The sequence below is a fragment of the Leucoraja erinacea genome, chromosome 25 (assembly GCF_028641065.1).
Source record: "Leucoraja erinacea ecotype New England chromosome 25, Leri_hhj_1, whole genome shotgun sequence".
Classification (NCBI taxonomy): domain Eukaryota; kingdom Metazoa; phylum Chordata; class Chondrichthyes; order Rajiformes; family Rajidae; genus Leucoraja; species Leucoraja erinaceus.
Window position 1 is genome coordinate 29,581,579 of NC_073401.1, and position 21,068 is coordinate 29,602,646.

Consider the following 21,068-nt stretch of genomic DNA (forward strand, 5'->3'; position numbering starts at 1 on the left):
TCTTGACTCTTGAGGTCCCTAGCCTCCTCCTGCTATACCTGGGTTACCTGGACACCTCCAGCTGCAAACTCCTCTATATTTAAGAGTGGTGCAGTGGCAGAGTTCTCTGCCTCACAGCATCCAGTGAACCCAGGTTCGCTCCCGACCTACTCTGTACTCACCGTTCTCCCCGTGACCTTTTTCTCATACTCCTTTCTCCCACTCTCCTCTTCAATCCTCCCCTGTGCAGGCGATCCTTTTCCTCGCTCCCTGGTCTCTTTCGTAATCCATCTCTCTCGGCTTCCTCCGGGTGCCTTTTCTCTCACTCCATCCCTTCTCAGGAGTCCCTTTCTTCGACCCCTCTCCCACTTCTCCCCAATCAGTACCCCGTTCCTCCCCTCCCCATCTCTCTGACTCCCATCTCTCTATCTAGCTCTGTATCTGAGAACTCCTCCACCGCCCTCTCTTCTCCCTCCTCCATACTCTCCTTTTCCCTTCCTTCTACTCCTCTCTCTTTCTCTCTCTTCCTCCCCCCCTCTTCTTTTCCACACTCTCTCCCTCTTTTTCTCTTTCTTAATCCATCTCTCTCTTCTACCCCTTTTCTCCCGATCCCCTTCTCTCCCTTTCTGTCCCTCTCCCACTCTCTCTCTCTCTCATTCTCCCCATCTCTCTCCCTCCTCCTTCTCTCTCCCTGTCCTCTCCTCTCTCCTCTCTCCCTCTCCCCTCTCTTTTCTCTCACCCACTCGTCTTCCCCTCTCCTCCCTCTATCTTCCCCTCCCACTCCTGTCCCCTCTCTCCCCTCCCCCCTTCGCCTCTTTCTCTCTCCCTTCCTCACCTTCCCTCTTATCCCCCCTCTCTCCCTTGGCATCTCTCTCTCCCTCTCCCTTTTTTCCTTCTCTCCCTCTCCCTCCCTCTCTATTTCTCTCTCTCTCTCCTCCCTCCCCTCTCTTTTTTCTCAGTCCTCCCTCCCCTCTCTCTCTCCCCCCCTCTCTCCTATCTATCTCACCCTCTCGCTACACTCTCACTTCCCTCTCTCGCCTTTTCCCCTCTCTCTCTCTCGTGTTGATCTCGCTCTCTCTCCCTCTCCCCCTCTCTCTCCCCTCTCTCTATCTCTCTCCTCTTTATCTCCCCTCTCCTCTCTCCCTCTCTCTCTCCCTCCTTCTCTCTCCCTCCCCCTCTCCCTCTCTCCCTCTCTCTCCTCTCTCTCCCTCCCTCTCTCCCTCCCTCCTTCTCATCTCCCTCTCTCTCTCTCTCCTCTCTCTATCTCTCTCATTCCCTCTCTCCCTCTCTCTATCTCCCTCTCTCCCTCCCTCCTCTCTCTCTCATCTCTCTCTCTCTCTCTCTCTCTTCTCTCTCTCCCTCTCTCTCTCTCTCTCTCTCTCTCTCCCTCCTCTCTCTCTCTCCTCTCTCTCCTCCTCTCTCTCCTCTCTCCCTCCCTCTCTAGAGTTGGGGGCTATCCACTCATGCATAGCTCCCCAACTCTAGAGAGGGAGGGAATGACTAAATAATGTTAGTGTGTGTGTGACTCTCTCCTCTCTCCCTCCCTCTCTCACACATTCCCTCCCTCTCCCCCGGGCACTGGGTCAGGGTTTGAGTCTCCGCACGTCACGGGCAGCAAGATGGCGCAGGGGAGAGGGTGAAGGCGCCGGTGTGGAGCCGTCCACCAGCCCGGCCCATGTCTCCAGGTACATCCCCTGCCCCCTCCTCTCCTCTCCTCCCTCCTTCCCTCCCTCCCTCTCCTCTCCTCCCCCATCCCTCTCCCCCCTCCCCTCCCTATCTCCCCCCTCTCTCTCCCTTCCGCTCCCTTCCTCCCCCTCTCTACTCTACCCCCCCTCATCCCCCTCCCTCTCCCTCTGCCTTACTAGTTCCCCTTGCCACTCTCCCTCCATGCCTTTCTCTTTCCTCTCTCTCTCTCCCCATTCCGCCCTCTCTACTCCCCCCCCCCCTTTCCTGACCCCTTCCCTCTCTCCCTCTATCTCTCTGTTCTTCCCTTCCCCCTCTCTTTCTCTCCCTCTTCTCCCTCTCCACCCCTTTCTCTCTCCTCCCCTTCCCCCTCTCTCTTTCCCCTTTCTCCCCTTCCTTCCCTCTCTCCCTCCTTTCTCCCCTTCCCCCTCTCTCCCTCTTCTCCCCCCTCCCTTTCTCCCTTTCTCTCTCTTCTCTCCCTTCCTTCCCTCCCTCCCTCCTTACCTCTCCCCCACCCTCTCTGCCCCATTCCTCCCCTCTTCTCTCCCACATTGAATGCCCACCGCCTTGCATGGCAGAGTGTAGATAATTCCCCACCTCCTGTGTGTGTGTTACAGTCTCTCCGATGCATGTTCAGGATCGGTGCAGACGTGTCGGGAACTCAACCTAACGCTGGTCGGATCAAAGCGGGGGATCCATTGATCAGTGTGTAAAAAGAGGAGAGGGAAAAAAAAAACACCTTAAACTTTTGTTCCTATTTTTTATCCCAGCGTTTTGTAATTCTAGTTAACGTTGGGGCGCTCTTTAAGCGGTTGCAGAGAGGGTGGGTTCGGTGATAAAACATTTGCTGCCTCGATTGCATTAGCTCCGAATTGGGTAATTTTTTAACAACAACAAAAAAAAAAGACCACAGCCTCTCTTGTTTCTACACTGCCCGTCTCTCTCCTCCCCCCCTTTTCCACTGGGCCTGTGTGTGTGTGTGTAAGTGTGTGTGTGTTGGGCACGTTGGCACATCTTCGCCATGGGATACAATCTGGAGGTAAAATAATACTGAATTCAATTATTCACCCCACTTTCTTCCTTTGAGGGCACTTTAGCTCCAGGTTACTTGTTTAATCTGACCCATAGTTTTTTTAATTTTAACACTGGCTGTCTCTTTAAACCCTGTGTGCGCTGAAACGGGAGATTTTAAAGTCTTGTAACACAACCCAGACACTATCTGTTGGTGGCTGCACGAATTGTTATTTTTTCCTCGTTTCCTTTTTATTTTTTTGGAAAGAGAAAAAAAAAAATTCTGTGTATTTATTTCCCCGAGATTCATACATAAATTGATGATTGTATGTGCCGATGTTTCAACTCTCTGCTCAAGGCACAGAGCCAAGTTAAAGCTTGTGTGTGTGTGTGTGTGCTTATGAATAAAATGTGTGTAAACTTGGGAGGGTATGTTGCCAAAAATAAGGAAATGGACTGAAATCCGCTTTGACAAAATATCTTTCTCCCAGAGCTGGGGAAATGTGCATTTTGTGTGGGTGTGTGTGTGTGTGTTTTTTTTTTCTCTCCCTAAATAACTGGTGTGGTATTGAAGAGATGGCAAATAATTTTAACGCTTGTGGCTTGATACAAATTGCAATGTAAATACTGAATAAGGTTATTCACTTCAAAGTGCCAAGCGAAGATTTTTTCGAACACCATTTTGAGTTCTATGTGCAAGGATTTCTGAAGTTGCTTCAGCAGTGCGATAAATCAGTCGAAATGTCGATGATTCAAAAATATTATTTTGCACTAAGATAATGATTCTTCTGGGGGTGTTTGTGAGTAGAGAGATCCTTGTTTAATTTTGGAAATGTATGGCAAAGGTGGCTCAGCGATGGCGTTTAAGAAGGAACTTCAGATGCTGGAAAACTGAAGGTAGACAAAAGTGCTGGAGAAACTCAGCGGGTGCAGCAGCATCTATGGAGCGAAGGAAATAGGTAACGTTTCGGGACGAAACCCTTCCGGGTTTCGTCCCGAAACGTTGCCTATTTCCTTTGGGTTTCGTCCCGAAACGTTGCCTATTTCCTTCGCTCCATAGATGCTGCTGCACCCGCTGAGTTTCTCCAGCACTTTTATCTATCAGCGGTAGAGTTGCTGCCTCACAGCGCAAGGGACCTGTGTTCGATTCTGACCACGGGTGCTGTGTGTACGGGGTTTGTACGTTTTCCCTGTGACCATGAGGGTTTCACCCGGGTGCTCCGGTTTCCTCCCACACTCCAAAGACACGTGGGATTGTAGGTTGTTCAAGAAGGAACTGCAGATGCTGGAAAATCGAAGGTACACAAAAATGCTGGAGAAACTCAGCGGGTGCAGCAGCATCTATGGAGCGAAGTTTCGGCCCGAAACGTTGCCTATTTCCTTCGCTCCATGCAAAGAGTTGAACAATCTCCACTATAGGAAATAGGCAACGTTTCGGGCCGAAACCCTTCCGGGTTTCTCCCGAAACGTTGCCTATTTCCTTCGCTCCATAGATGCTGCTGCACCCGCTGAGTTTCTCCAGCATTTGTGTGTACCTTGGGTTTGAAGGTTAATTGGCTTCTGTAAATTGCCCCGAGTGTGTGTGTAGGATGGCACTAGTGATCGCTGGTCGGCGCTGACTCGATTGACTGTAGGGCCCTTTTCCATGCTGTATCTCTAAACTAAAGTATGAAGTAGGGTCTCAATCCAAAACGTCACCTATTCCTTTTCTCCAGAGATGCTGCTGCCTGTCCCGCTGAGTTACTTTGTCTATCTTTGTCTGGGAAGATATATATTTTTTAATTACAAATTAATTTTGAGTTGTTTCACGCACTGGAAATTAAAATTGACACTTTAAAACACAGAGTGGAGAGGTGATGTGTAACAATTATTTATTGAAGGATCACTAATTGAATCGCTGCAAGTACATGATGTGTTAGGAAGTCCGGTGCATAGGGCTACAAAAAATAAATCAATCGATCAATTCATAAATAAAATAATTTTAAAAATTAATTTTAAAAGCTTGCTTTCACAACAAGGGCTTTTCATTTTAGTGATAGTTCCCCTTAGCTGTAAAACAAGAGTTGTATTATACACATTAAGGATTTTTTTCCTTTTTTTTGTGATTTTATTTTTTTTCCAACTGAATAATTCAGTGTGTTCCCGCGCAAGGTATCGACTTTTGTATCGCCGTGAGTTTCATGTACAGTCAGATGTCTTTTGGGGAAATCCATTAACGATACATTGTCGATGAGTCTTTTGCAGAGAAATTTAGTTCTCTAGTTTTCGGTTTTTAAGAGATAAAACGCGGAAACAGGCCCTTCAGCCCACTGAGTCTGCACCGACTAGTGATACACACACACACGCACACACACACACGCACACAGACACACACACACAGACACACACACACACACACACACACACACACACACACACAGACACACAGACAGAGACACACACACACACACACACACACACACACACACACAGACACACACACACACACACAGACACCCACAGACACACACACACACACACACACACACACAGAGACACACACACACACACACACACAGAGACATGCACACACAGACACGCACACACACAGACATGCGCACACCCACACCCACCCCCACACGCCCACACACACACACATCCACCCACACACGCGCGCACACACACAGACACGCACACATAGACACCCACACCTACACACCCACCCCCCCTCCCAAGTCAATTAATCTACAAACCTGCACGTCTTAGGAGTGTGGGAGGAAACAAAGATTTCGGAGAAACCCCACACATGCCACAGGGAGAACGTAGAGACAGCACCTGTAGTCAGGATCGAACCCGGGTCACTGGCGCTGTGAGGCAGCAACTCTACCGCTGCACCACCGTGCCGCCTTCAATGACAGTTTTGCCGCCCTCAATGACACAAATAAAATGGCAATTTCCAAAACACATCAGAAAGAGAAAGTTTCGATGTGTTTTGGAAATTGCCATTTTGTTTGTGTCGTGCACTGCAGGGGCTCGGTTGGAAATCTCACTTGCGTCTTAAAAAAAATGTCATAAGTTTTATAGGAGCAGAATTAGGCCATTCGGCCCATTGAGTCATTCAACAGTTTCGTTTATTGTCACGTGTACAGTGAAAAGCGTTGTGCTGCGCGCTAACCAGTCAGCGGGAAGACAACACATGATTACAACTGAACCGTCCACTGCGTACAGATACATGATAAAATGAATAACATTTTAGTGCAAACTAAACATAGAAACATAAAATAGGTGCAGGAGTAGGCCATTCGGCCCTTCGAGCCTGCACCACCATTCAATGTGATCATGGCTGATCATCCAACTCAGTATCCTGTACCTGCCTTCTCTCCATACCCCCTGATCCCTTTAGCCACAAGGACCACATCTAACTCCCTCTTAAATATAGTGGAGAACATAGATAGGTGACGTTTCACAGAGTGCTGGAGTAACTCAGCGGGTCAGGCAGCATCTATAGAGCTAAGGAAATAGGCAACGATTTGGGCCGAAACCCGTAAGGGTTTCGGCCCGAAACGTTGCCTATTTCCAGAAAGATTTCGGCCCGAAACGTTGCCTATTTCCAGAAGGATTTCGGCCCGAAACGTTGCCTATTTCCTTAGCTTCATAGATGCTGCTGCACCATAACTCAGTGGGTCAGGCAGCATCTGTGAAGAACATGGATAGGTAACGTTTCACAGGCAGCATCTATGGAGCTAAGGAAATAGGCAACGTTAGGCAAATGGCCGAAACCCGTAAGGGTTTCGGCCCGAAACGTTGCCTATTTCCAGAAGGCTCCGTATCCCGTACCTCCGTATCCCGTACCTGCCTTCTCTTCCATACCCCCGATCCCTTTAGCCACAAGGGCCACATCTAACTCCCTCTTAAATAACTCCCTCTTAAAGTCCGATCAAAGATAGTCTGAGGGTCTCCAATGAGCTTCTCTAACTTCAAGCAATCCAATATTTGATCCGAGTTTACTGGACTTTATAGATAATAGGTGCAGGAGTAGGCCATTCGGCCCTTCGAGCCAGCACCGCCATTCAATGTGATCATGGCTGATCATCCACAATCAGTACCTCGTTCCTGCCTTCTCCCCATATCCCCTGACTCCGCTATTTTTAAGAGCCCTATCTAGCTCTCTCTTGAAAGCATCCAGAGAACCCGCCTCTATATTGCATTAAACGTTATTCCCTTTATCCTGTATCTGTACACCGTGGACGGCTCGATTGTAATCATGTATTGTCTTTCCGCTGACTGGTTGGCACGCGACGAAAGGCTTTTCACTGTACCTCGGTACACGTGACAATAAAATAAACTGAACTGTACCGCATGCCTGTGCAGGAAGGAACTGCAGATGCTGGTTTACGCTGAAGATATTAACAAAATGCTGGAGTAACTCAGCGGGACAGGCAGCATCTCTGGAGAGAAGGAACGGGTAACGTTTCAGGTCAAGACCCTTCTTTCATAGAAACATAGGAACATAGAAATTAGGTGCAGGAGTAGAGGCCATTCGGCCCTTCGAGCCTGCACCGCCATTCAATATGATCATGGCTGATCATCCAACTCAGTATCCCATACCTGCCTTCTCTCCATACCCCCTGATCCCTTTAGCCACAAGGGCCACATCTAACTCCCTCTTAAATATAGCCAATGAACTGTGTGGCCTCAACTACCTTCTGTGGCAGAGAGTTCCAGAGATTCACCACTCTCTGTGTGAAAAAAGTTCTTCTCATCTCAGTTTTAAAAGGATTTCCCCCTTATCCTTAAGCTGTGACCCCCTTGTCCTGGACTTCCCCAACATCGGGAACAATCTTCCTGCATCTAGCCTGTCCAACACCTTAAGAAATACGTTTCAGACCCGAAACGTCACTCAAGTCAAGTGTGTTTTATTGCCATGTGTCCCAGATAGAACAATGAAATTCTTACTTGCTGCAGCACATCTCAATATGTCATCAAACTAAATAATGTAATGAAAATATAAGAACAAACAATAACAGTGCAATAATAATAATAATAGTCTGTGTAGTTCAGAGCTTATTTTGGAGGTTGTTGTGTTTAATAGCCTGATGGTTGTTGGGAAGAAGCTGTTCTGAAAGAAGGGTTTTGGCCCGAAACGTTGCCTATTTCCTACGCTCCATAGATGCTGCCGCACCCGCTGAGTTTCTCCAGCACTTCGATTTTCCAGCATCTGCAGTTCCTTCTTGAACAAGCTGTTCCTGAACCCGGACGTTACAGATTTCAGGCTCCTGTACCTTCTTCCCGATGGCAGTGGTGAGATGAATGTGTGGCCAGGATGGTGTGGGTCTCTGATGAAGTTGGCTGCCTTTGTCAGGCAACGACTGCGATAGACCCCTTCCATGGTGGGGAAGTCGTCTCCAGGGATGCTGCCTGTCCTGCTGATTTACTCCAGCATTTTTCCATGAATCTTCACCCGATATTATGTCTGTGTGTCAGTGCCGCGCATGTAGAACGTGGACTAAAAGCAGGCGAGATACAGCGTGGAAACAGGGAGGGACACGGAGAGAGGGGACACAAGGGTTACATGAAGTTAGAGAAGTCTATGTTCACACCACTAGGTTGTGCCCGGATGATGCCTGGTTTCAGCTACAGGCAGAGGTTGGATGAACTTGGTTGTAAAATCCCTTTTATATGCAGAGTTATGCAGAGAGGGAGTTAGAGTGGCCCTTGTGGCCAAGGGGATCAGAGGGTATGGAGAGAAGGCAGGTACGGGATACTGAGTTGGATGATCAGCCATGATCATATTAAATGGCGGTGCAGGCTCGAAGGGCCGAATGGCCTACTCCTGCACCTAATTTCTATGTTTCTATGTTTATCAAGGGGTCAAACAACCTCTGCAGTGGCAAGAGGTTTGGTCGATGTTTCGGGTCAGGACTCTAAGCGACCCGAGAGGTCAACGTGGGAGGAAACTGGAGCACCCGGGGGAAACCCACGAGGTCACGGGGAGAAGGTACAAACCCCACGCACAGACAGCTCCCCAGGTCAGGATCGAACCTGGGTCTCTGACGCCTTGAGGCGCCAACTCTACCGCTGTGCCACCGTACCTCTCTTGTAGCTGGGGAGAAAATCCAGTGGCCTCCACCCAGCGTGTGACATTCATCACCAGCTCTGAAAAGCTAATTCCAACACAAGCTGGTAATTAGAAAAAATAAAGGCAATACTCAGTGGGTCAAACAGTCACCATGGAGAGGATGATGCTGCCTCACCCGCTGAGTTCCTCCAGCATTTTTGTCTACCTTCGTGTGATCGGGTGATCGATGGTCAGATTGGACTCGGTGGTTCCCATGTTGTATCGTTCAATCAATCAACGAAAATATAGGGTTGTTTTGATATTTAAACTGCATGGCGGTAACATATTTGAATAACACAAAATCAACCTGAAGAAGGGACCAGACCGGAAATATCGTCTGTCAATCCCCTCCACAGATGCTGCCTGACCCGCTGAGTCTCCTGCCAGCGAGAATTCCTAATATCTGGAATATTGTTTGCATTAAAGTGCCTGAGCATTTACGTGGATCAGGCAGCGTCTGTGGTGGAAAACGCATGGATGATGTTTCGAGCGCCCTGGAGAGGAAAAAACTACAAAAAGTAGTAAACACTGCCCAGTCCATCATCAGCTCTGACCTCCCTTCCATCGAGGGGATTTATCGCAGTCGCTGCTTCAAAAAGGCTGGCAGCTTCATCAAGGACCCACACCATCCTGGCCACACACTCATCTCCCCGCTATCTTCAGGTAGAAGGTACAGGAGCCTGAAGACTGCAACGTCCAGGTTCAGGAATAGCTACTTCCCCACAGCCATCAGGCTATTAAACCTGGCTCGGACAAAACTCTGAACATTAATAGCCCATTATCTGTTATTTGCACTTCATCAGTTTGTTTATTCACGTGTGTGTGTATATATTTATATAATGGTATATGGACACACTGATCTGTTCTGTAGTCAATGCCTACTATGTTCTGTTGTGCTGAAGCAAAGCAAGAATTTCCTTGTCCTTGTCCAGGGTACTTTTCCCTGCAACTGCAGGAGATGCAACACCTGTCCCTCTACCTCCCCCCTCGACTGTTTAGGTCCTTGGATGGAGTCAAGGGGGGAGGGAAAGCGACAAGTGTAGTATTTTTTTGGTTGGAGCGGACTGGGTGGGCCAAGGTGCTGATTTCGGCGTTGTATCTCTAAACCAAACTCAGGAAAACATAATGCCAGACTAACTCAGCGGGTCAGGCAGCATCTCCAGAGAAAAAGAATAGGTGACGTTTCGGGTCGAGACCCTTCTTCAGACTAAAAATAAACAGAACCTCCCTTAGAGTTTAAAGACCGGCCCTCTGGACCACGATGACCACACTAGCACTATCCTACACAACAATGGACAATTTTTTACTGAAGCCAATTAACCTACAAACCCGCACGTCTTTGGAAGGTGGGAGGAAACCGGAGCACCTGGAGAAAACCCACGCAGGTCACGGGGAGAACATGCAAACTCCGTACAGACAGCGCCCGTAGTCAGGATTGAACCCGGGTCTCTGGCGCTGTGAGGCGGCAACTCCAGCAGCTTTTGGTGAAGGAATATACAATTAAAAAGTTTATTTTTTAGAGGGGGAGGGGGGGGGGGGGGGGGGGGGGGGGGGGGGGGGGGAATCAGAGTGAGCAAGTCTTCCCCTTGCATGCTGGTATCTTTTTAGAATTGAATGTATAAACGGGGGAAATGGGGATGAAGGAATCTGACAATAACAGGAGCTGATGATAGTTGAAATACTGCTGCACCTTCTGCAAAAATGCTTCATGTTTCCGGTAACTGATGAAGAATCTAGCACTTGAACTCGGGGACATGAGGACACTCAGCCAGTCAAACTTGTTCCACCATTCTGATCCAGAATACAGCCTTTGCTCACATCACGTCAATCCTGTGGGTGTCTATGTGTGTGTGTGTGTGTGTATATGTGTGTGTGTGTGTGTGTGATTGTGTGTGTGTGTGATTGTGTGTGTGTGTGTGTGTGTGTGTGTGTGTGTGTGTGTGTGTGTGTGTGTCTATGTGTGTGTGTGTGTGTGTGTGTGTGTGTGTGTGTGTGTGTGTGTGTGTGTGTGTGTGTGTGTGTGTGTGTGTGTGTGTGTGTGTGTGTGTGTGTGTGTGTGTGTGTGTGTGTGTGTGTGTGTGTGTGTGTGTGTGGTGTGTATGTGTGTGTGTGTCTGTGTATGTGTGTGTGTGTGTGTGTGTGTGTGTGTGTGTGTGTGTGTGTGTGTGTGTGTGTGTGTGTGTGTGTGTGTGTGTGTGTGTGTGATTGTGTGTGTGTGTGTGTGTGTGTGTGTGTGTGTCTGTGTGTGTGTGTGTGTGTGTGTGTGTGTCTGTGTGTGTGTGTGTGTGTGTGTGTGTGTATGTGTGTATGTGTGTGTGTGTGTGTCTGTGTGTGTGTGTGTCCCTTTTTCTATTTTCCTTTTCCATTTTTTCCTCATTCACTCTTTTTTTCCTCCTCTCTTTTTCATTCCGTCCTTCTCCCTTGCCCCCCTCTCCCCCTCCTTCCGCCTCTCTGTCTCTGTCTCTCTCTGTGCTTCTCAATGACGCCAAGTCCTAAAGTTCTAAAATTTTGCAAGAAAATAACAATAGACAACAGACAACAGGTGCAGGAGTAGGCCATTCGGCCCTTCGAGCCAGCACCGCCATTCAATGTAATCATGGCTGATCATCCCCAATCAGTACCCCGTTCCTGCCTTCTCCCCATATCCCTTGGCTCCACTATTTTTAAGAGCCCTATCTAGCTCTCTCTTGAAAACGTCACCCATTCCTTCTCTCCAGAGACGCTGCCTGACCCGCTGAGTTACTCCAGCACTTTGTGTCTACGGTGTAAACCGGCATCTACAGTTCCTTCCTGCATAATCAAATACTTGCATCGGCTTTGTATACGTTTTATTTTTGGAGTGTTAAAGAGTCTAGAGCAGCTCTGTATTTCTAAACTAAACCTCGTGGGTTTTCTCCGAGATCTTCGGTTTCCTCCCACACTCCAAAGACGTGCAAGTTTGTAGGTTTATGCCCCTGTCCCCACTTAGGAAACCTGAACGGAGACCCCGGGAGACTTTGCGCCCCACCCAAGGTTTCCGTGCGGTTCCCGGAGGTTGCAGGTGGTTGCTGGAGGTTGCAGGTAGTGGAAGCAGGTAGGGAGACTGACGAAAACCTCCGGGAACCTCACGGAAACCTTGGGTGGGGCGCAAAGTCTCCAGAGGTTTCCGTTCAGATTTCCTAAGTGGGACGGGTATAATTGTCTTAACTTGAGTAAAATTCGTAAATCGTTCCTATTGTACGTAGGTTAGGCTATGGGTGTATGGGGGGGGGGGGGGGGGGGAGGATCATCCGCTGGTCGGCACGGACTCGGTGGGCCGAAGGGCCTGTTTCCATGCCGTCTCTCCATACTAAACTAAACGATGGGGGTCAAATGGTCCTCCTGTTGACTGCATCAGGCAACTGAACCACCCTACCACAACCAGAGAGCAGTGCTGAACTACTATCTACCTCTGTGATGTCCCTCGGACTATGAAGGGATATGGGGAGAAGACAGGAACGGGTTACTGATGATCAGCCGTGATCACATTGAATGGCGGTGCTGGCTCGAAGGGCCGAATGGCCTACTCCTGCACCTATTGTCTATATTCTACCTATTTCTAAATCCCCCCCCCCCCTCACCTTAAACCCATGTCCTCTAGTTCTCGATCGCCCAACTCAAGGCAAGGGACTCCGTGCGTCTACCCGATCTATTCCTCTGGTGATTTTGTAGACATTCTTGCGCTGTATTGACATTGAGTGTCCAGAACTGCGTTGGGATATCCGCCAGGCTCTTCCTATCCGGACTCCAACCAGCTGCATTGAAACATTGAGCACAATACGGCAATTATCCCAGGAATGATTGGGTTAACATATGATGAGCGTTTGTCGGCACTGGGCCTGTACTCGCTGGAGTTTAGAGGAATGAAGGCGGGGGGGGGGGGGGGGGGCTCATTGAAACGTACTGAATAGTGAAAGGCCCGGATAGAGTGGATGTGGAGAGGATGTTTCCACCAGTGGGAGAGGCCAGAATCAGAGGGCACAGCCTCAGAATTAAAGGACGTTCCTTTAGAAAGGAGATGAGGAGGAATTTCTTTAGTCAAAGAGTCCTCCATTTTGTGGCCATCCATTGGTAGAAGTCCCCCCCAGGCCATCAAGCATGCAAAACCGCTTTAAGGACATGCAAAAATAAAGTTGAAATAATTAAATTATAAACAAAACAGGAGCAGAGAGTGGAAGATGAGGTGAGCAAGTTAATTTGCCACTGGCTGGAGATCTGGGAGAGGCTTTTGGTAATTCTGGGTAGAGTGGATGTGGAGAGGATGTTTCCACTAGTGGGAGAGTCTCAGACCAGAGGTCGCAGCCTCGGAATTAAAGGACGTACCTTTAAGAAGGAGATGAGGAAAAACTTGCCACTTTTTGTCTTGCCCCCACCTTTCTTCCAACTTTCTTCCCCCCCCCCCCACAATCAGTCTGAAGAAGGGTTCCGACTTAAAACGTCACCTATCCATGTTCTACACAGATGCTGCCTGACCCGCTGAGTTACTCCAGCACTCTGTGAAACGTCACCTATCCATGTTCTCCACAGATGCTGCCTGACCTGCTGAGTTACTCCAGCACTCTGTGAAACGTCACCTATCCATGTTCTCTACAGATGCTGCCTGACCCACTGAGTTATGGTGCAACAGCATCTATGGAGCTAAGGAAATAGGCAACGTTTCGGGCCGAAACCCTTCTGGAAATAGGCAACGTTTCGGGCCGAAACCCGGAAGGGTTTCGACCCGAAACGTTACCGATTTCCTTAGCTCCATAGATGCTGCCTAACCCGCTGAGTTACTCCAGCACTCTGTGAAACGTCACCTATCCATGTTCTCCACAGATGCCGCCTGACCCGCTGAGTTACTCCAGCACTCTGTGAAACGTCACCTATCCATGTTCTCCACAGATGCTGCCTGACCCGCTGAGTTACTCCAGCACTTTGTATCTTTCTTTCACCTTCCAGAAAAAACAGCATTTGCAGTTCCCTGAGTCAGCATGTCTGGAGAACATGGATGGGTGACGTTTCGGATCTGGACCCTTCTTGAGACTGATTCTACCAGGGGACTGAAACTGGGAAAGGGAGGTGGGAGTAAGACAAACTAATGTTCCTGCCCGATGTTGGGGAAGTCCAGAACAAGGGGTCACACAGTTTAAGGATAAGGGGAAAGTCTTTTAGGACCGAGATGAGAAAAACATTTTTTACACAGGGAGTGGTGAATCTCTGGAATTCTCTGCCACAGAAGGTAGTTGAGGCCACTGTTGATTGGCTATATTTAAGAGGGAGTTAGATGTGGCCCTTGTGGCTAAAGGGATCAGGGGGTATGGAGAGAAGGCAGGTACAAGATACTGAGTTGGATGATCAGCCATGATCATATTGAATGGCAGTGCAGGCTCGAAGGGCCGAATGGCCTCTACTCCTGCACCTATTTTCTATGTTTCTATCGGATGGAACATAGTGGATATCATTACATGTTAGAGACGGCTGTAAGGACAGCATGGCTAACTTCTCATTCTTACAGCTTTCTATGTCAAGTGTTGGCTTTCTGCTGTAAACCTGTTCTGCTTTGGTTTGGAATGACTGTCTCTGTTTCATGTGTAGGAAGGAATGAGGCTGGTTTACACCGAAGATAGACGCAAAGTGCAGGAGTAACTCAGCGGGACAGGCAGCATCTCTGTAGAGAAGGAACAGGTGAAGGAAGGTCCCGACCCAAAACGTCACCTCTCCAGAGATGCTGCCAGTCCCACTGAGTTACTCCAGCATTTTGTGTCAATAGGCTATATTAATAGACAATAGGTGGAGGTGTAGGCCGTTCGGCCCTTCTAGCCAGTGTGATCCCTTGTTCTGGACTTCCCCGACATCGGGAACATCAGTTTATCATGCTCCCACCTCCCAATGTAATCACGGCTGATCATCCCCAATCAGTACCCCGTTCCTGCCTTCTCCCCATATCCCCTGACTCCGCTATCTTTAAGAGCCCTATCTAGCTCTCTCTTGAAAGCATCCAGAGAACCGGCCTCCACCGCCCTCTGAGGCAGAGAATTCCACAGACTCACCACTCTCTGTGAGAAAAAGTGTTTCCTCGTCTCCGTTCTAAATGGCTTACTCCTTATTCTTAAACTGTGTGGCCCCTGGTTCTGGACTCCCCCAACATCGGGAACATGTTTCCTGCCTCTAGTCTGTCTCTGTTTCATACCCTTTCTGCCCAGTCGACAACTGCCAAGTCAGCATGTGGTTTAACTCACTAATCACCTGTACACACCTTCCCGCTTAACCCCTGCGAAGCTGTCTAGTGATCTAATGGTTCCAGCTATTTTTATGTTTCATATTTGATATTTGATCATCACTTTCAGGTTTAACGTAACGGTACTCAAGAGAGCGGTGCTGAACTACTATCTACCTCTATGTAGATTCTCGGACTATCCTTGATCGGACTTTGCTGGCTTTACCTTGCACTAAACGTTATTCCCTTATCATGTATCTGTACACTGTAAACGGCTCGATTGTAATCGTGTATTGTCTTTCCGCTGACTGGATGGCGCAGCGGTAGAGTCGCTGCCTTACAGCACATGCAGCACTGGAGTCCAGGGTTCGATCCCGACTACGGGTGCTGTCAGTACGGAGTTTGTGCGTTCTCCCCGTGACCCGTGTGGGTTTTCCCCGAGATCTTCGGTTTCCTCCCGCACTCCAAAGACGTCCACTCCAAAGCGTTTGTAGGTTAATTGGCGAGGTGTAAATGTAAATAGTCCCTAGTGGGTGTGTGTGTTTGTGTGTGTGTGTGTGTAGGATAGTGTTAGTGAGCGGGGATCGCTGGTCGGCGCGGACTCGGTGGGCCGAAGGGCCTGTTTCCGCGCTGTATCTCTAAACGAAACTGAGTTACTCCAGCATTTTGTGTCTATCTGAGGAGTTGCATAGTCTACACCCAGACTAGCATTGAATTTGAACCAAGATTGCGTGCAACGGCGTTCAAAAAAGATTGAGATATTAATTCATTATTATTGACTCCAGGTGCTGCCTGTACGGAGTTTGCACGTTCTCCCTGCGAACATGTATTTGCGTATTTCAAAGAAATGCGGCTACTGGCGGCACGGTGGCGCAGCGGTAGAGTTGCTGCGGCACAGCTGGTCGGGGCCCTGCTTCAGACTGGCGGTGCTGGCTCGAAGGGCCAAATGGCCTACTCCTGCACCTACTGTCTATTGTACACGCCTCAGCCTCGACATTACATAGAGTCGCTGCCTCACGGCGCCAGAGGCTCGGGTTCGATTCCGACCTGGGGCGGCTGTCTATAGGGTGATTTCACCAAAGGTCAAATGAGCGTAGATCCCCCCTCACGTGACCGAAAATTTTAACTGGAGGACATATGTCACTTCGGTACCTGTTAGTGAACGGGGAAACACGCACTTTCCCACCCGTTAAAAACATGGAAAACGGCCGATTTTTGAGCTGAAATTTTCTGTGCTAGTCGGGGTGACCGTGAAAATATCGCGTTTGCTCGCTGAATTTCATCAAAAGTAAGGCATTATTAACTTACTTTTGATGAAATTCAGCGAGCAAACGCGATAATTCCCGATATTTTGGATCTTTAAATCTCCACGGCAAATGTCGGCTGTTCACTTCCGCTGTTTTTCCACCTTCAGTTCCCTCTTGTAATTACCTTACTTTCTATCTTTTTTTTTGCCTGAAAATTTAGGTCGCTGTGCTTCACGGTCACCCCGACTAGCACAGAAAATTTCAGCTCAAAAATCGGCCGTTTTCCATGTTTTTAACGGGTGGGAAAGTGCGTGTTTCCCCATTCACTAACATGTACCGAAGTGACATATGTCCTCCAGTTAAAATTTTTGGTCACGTGAGGGGGGATCTACGCTCATTTGACATTTGGTGAAATCACCCTATACCTTCTCCCCGTGACCTGCGTGGGTTTTCTCTGGGTGCTCCTGTTTCCTCCAAAGGCGAGCGGAGGGGGGGGGTTGCAGGTTAATTGCCCCTCTGTAAAATTGCCCCAAGTGTGTAGGTGAGTGGATGAGAAACTTTGTTGCTTCCACCAACACAAAACTACGCCAGCCCAGAGCGTGTTACGCAGCGCCTGTCTGCAGGGAGAACCGTAGGTTGGTTCATAGACGCAACCTGAAAAACAGCGCACCAAGTCCCCGTAAATAATTGATGGTGTCACCAGAGAATGGGGCCATTGTGGTCAGACCAGTGCAGCTCCAGTGTAATCTATCAGACAGCTCACATCCATCTGTTAAAACAAGCCACATCTTCCTTCAGACAGACACAAAGGGCCGGAGTATCTCAGCGGGTCAGGCAGCATCTCTGGAGAGAAGGAATGGGTGACCCTTCAGCTCAACCCGAAACGTCACCCCATTCCTTCTCGCCAGAGACCATTTAAGACTGAGGTGAGAAAAAACGTTTTCACCCAGAGAGTTGTGAATTTATGGAATTCCCTGCCACAGAGGGCAGTGGGGGCCAAGTCACTGGATGGATTTAAGAGTGAGTTAGATAGAGCTCTAAGGGCTAGTGGAATCAAGGGATATGGGGAGAAGGCAGGCACGGGTTATTGATAGGGGATGATCAGCCATGATCACAATGAATGGCGGTGCTGGCTCGAAGGGCCGAACGGCTTCCTCCTGTACCTATTTTCTATGTTTCTATGAGACGCTGCCCGTCCCTCTGAGTTGCTCCAGCACTTTGTGTCTATCTATCTCAGATTATTTTAAAAATAAATTTGGTTAAAGAGAAACTTTCAGCGTCATAAGCAAGCACGGTGGCGCAGCGGTAGAGTCCCTGCCTCACAGCGCCAGAGTTCGATCCTGACCACGGGTGCCGTCTGTCCTGACTTTATACATTTTCCCCGTGACCTGCGTGTGTTGTCCCTAGTGTGTGCAGGATGGTGCTAGTGTACGGGGTGATCGCTGGTCAGCACGGACTCGGTGGGCCGAAGGGCCTGTTTCCACGCTGTATCTCTAAACTAAACTAGAGTGGGTAGACTGTGAACTCCATTTCGACTGGGTGGACAGTCAGAATTGGCTGCAACCTTCCCTCCATTGATGAACTGTACACTGTGGTCCCGTAGCATCACCTATTTCCTTCCCTCCATAGATGCTGCCTCACCCGCTGAGTTTCTCCAGCATTTTTGTCCACCATAGAAGTAGTGGGTGATTGGGTCATCAGGAACAGGATTAGAATTAGGTCATTCGGCCCGTCAAGTCTCTCCCTCCTAACCCCATTCTCCTGCCTTCTACCCATCCCTCTGACACCACTAATTCTCCATTTTTGATTTTTTCCAGCATCCAGTTCCTCTTAAAGGATAGTCCCATTTTCTAGCCTGCCTCTGTTTGTGACTCACCATAACCTCAAGAGGCTTTAAGACACCCCGCGGGGACTGGGCGGGGGGTGGTGGGATAGTCAACGGGGAGAACAGTCTCCAGCAGCATTTTTATAGATTTTTGTACCTTGGTGAGCACACTGGAGTATTGCGTACAGTTTTCTCCAAATAAAAGGACATTATTGTCATCCAGAGACGACATTTTCCAGAGGACTGTCTTATGAAGAAAGACTGGATAGCTCTGTTTATACTCTCTAGAATTTAGTGAGAGGGGATCTCATAGAAACCAAAATTCTTTCAGGCTGATGCAGGAAGATGGTTCCCGATGTGGAGGCAGATAAGATAGGGGAATTCCTTTAAAACCGAGAGAGAGAGAACTTTTTTCATAGACGTGGTGAATCTCTGGAACTCTCTGCGGGGAATGGGCGGGGGAGGGAGTTAGATGGGATTGTGTTCGTGATAGGGGGTAGGAGAGAAGGCAGGTACGGATACTGAGTTGGATTCAGCCATGATCATATCGAATGGCCGAATGGCCTACTCCTGCACCTAATTTCTATGTTTCTATGTTTCTATCGACATGGTGGGCCAAAGGGCCTGTTTGTGCGCTGTGGCTCTCCGACCTTCTGTGGCTAAATAACACATGTTGTACGCTGAGGTTTATAGAAACAGAAAACAGGCGCTGGAGGAGGCCATTCGGCCCTTCGAGCCATTCATTGTGATCATGGCTGATCGTCCACAATCAGTAACCCGTGCCTACACCTTATTGTAGACACCAGTCTGTCTGCCCTAAATTCAACGCTGATCAGTCCAACACGGACATAGTGGGCAAAATGTCCTCTTGTGTTGTCACTAGGCTATGATATACTCACTAGGCATACTCTCTAGAATTTAGGAGATTGAGAGGGGATCTTATAGAAACTTACAAAATTCTTAAGGGGTTGGACAGGCTAGATGCAGGAAGATTGTTCCCGATGTTGGAGAAGTCCAGGACAAGGGGTCATAGCTTAAGGATAAGGGGGAAATCCTTTAAAAAACGAGATGAGAAGAACTTTTTTCACACAGAGAGTGGTGAATCTCTGGAACTCTCTGCCACAGAGGGTAGTTGAGGCCAGTTCATTGGCTATATTTAAGAGGGAGTTAGATGTGGCCCTTGTGGCTAAGGGGATCAGGGGGTATGGAGAGAAGGCAGGTACGGGATACTGAGTTGGATGATCAGCCATGATCATATTGAATGGCGGTGCAGGCTCGAAGGGCCGAATGGCCTACTCCTGCACCTAATTTCTATGTTTCTATGTTTCTATGATTAAACAATTATTGTACAGCTTCATTTTTTTATCAAATTTTATCATAACAAGCACACAGTCAGTCGCCTATTTCCTTCGCTCCATAGATGCCGACTCACCCGCTGAGTTTCTCCACCATTTCAGTCTACCTTCGATTCGGGACGAAACCCAAAAGGAAATAGGCAACGTTTCGGGACGAAACCCGGAAGGGTTTCGTCCCGAAACGTTGCCTATTTCCTTCGCTCCATAGATGCTGCTGCACCCGCTGAGTTTCTCCAGCACTTTTGTCTACCTTTATTCATTGGTATTAACATAGAAACATAGAAACATAGAAACATAGAAATTAGGTGCAGGAGTAGGCCATTCGGCCCTTCGAGCCTGCACCGCCATTTAATATGATCATGGCTGATCATCCAACTCAGTATCCCGTACCTGCCTTCTCTCCATACCCCCTGATCCCCTTAGCCACAAGGGCCACATCTAACTCCCTCTTAAATATAGCCAATGAAGTGGCCTCAACTACCCTCTGTGGCAGAGAGTTCCAGAGATTCACCACTCTCTGTGTGACTCTCAGTATACTCCGTATACTCTCTGTGTATTATTGGCTTCAGTAAAATTTGTAAAGTCTCCCCAGTGTGTGTGGGATAGAACGGGGTGATCGATGGTCGGCGTGGACTCGGTGGGCCGAAGGGCCTGTTTCCACGCTCCATCTCTAAACTATAGACCAAACTAAAAAGAAGGGTCTCGACCCAAGATGTCACCCATTCCTTCCCTCCAGAGATGCTGCCTGTCCCGCTGAGTTATCGCAGTTTTTTTTGTGTCTGGCTTCTTAAACTGAATTAAATGTCCCTTGCTGGGACGTGACCGGATGGTGACCAGCGAGGCAGTGAGGAGCTTACAGGGTGTCATTTCTTTCAGAGACCAGAATCTGAAGAGTTTAGATAAGAGGTTGGAGGGGGTGGCAGAGGCCTGTGCTTGAGCTTGTAACCTCCTTCCCCCTCTCCCCCCTGTTGGGCTGAGCTGTCAGGAGAGGTTTGGCAGGATAGGACCTTACTCCTTGGAGCGCAGGTGGATGAGGAGTGGTCTTAAAGGGGGTGACAGATAGGGTGAGTTTAGTTTGGAGATACGATACAGTCCCTTTGGCCCACCGAGTCAGTGCCGACCAGCGATCCCCGCTTATTAATAAACACACACACACACGCGCACACACACACACGCACACACACACACGCACACACCACACACACACACACACACACACACACACACACACACACACATACACACACACACACACACACACACACACACACACACACACACACACATACCATACACACACACACACACACACACACACACACACACACACACACACACACACACACACACACACACACACACACACACACACACACACACACATACGCACACACACACACACACACACACACACACACACACACACACGCACACACACACACGCACACACACGCACACACACAAACACATACGCACACGCACACACACACACACACACACGCGCACACACACACACACACGCACACACACATACGCACACACACACACACACACACACACACGCACATGCACACACACGCGCACACACACACACACACACTCACGCGCACACACTCACGCGCACACACACACACACACACACTGCACATCTTTG

The 21,068-nt window shown here is 48.8% G+C and overlaps 1 protein-coding gene across 2 annotated transcripts in view; it reads left to right on the top strand.

The window, feature by feature from the left end:
* The first annotated feature begins 1,540 nt into the window (after window positions 1–1,540).
* hic2 (hypermethylated in cancer 2) overlaps window positions 1,541–21,068 on the top strand; it is a 74,180-nt gene continuing 54,652 nt past the window's right edge. The window contains exon 1 of one of the 2 annotated variants that reach the window (XM_055655410.1): window positions 1,541–1,664. The gene's annotated coding sequence lies outside the window, so the exon portion shown is untranslated. Of the gene's footprint in view, window positions 1,665–2,223; window positions 2,702–21,068 lie in introns of those variants that run through there. The other variant, XM_055655411.1, reaches the window with a different exon arrangement.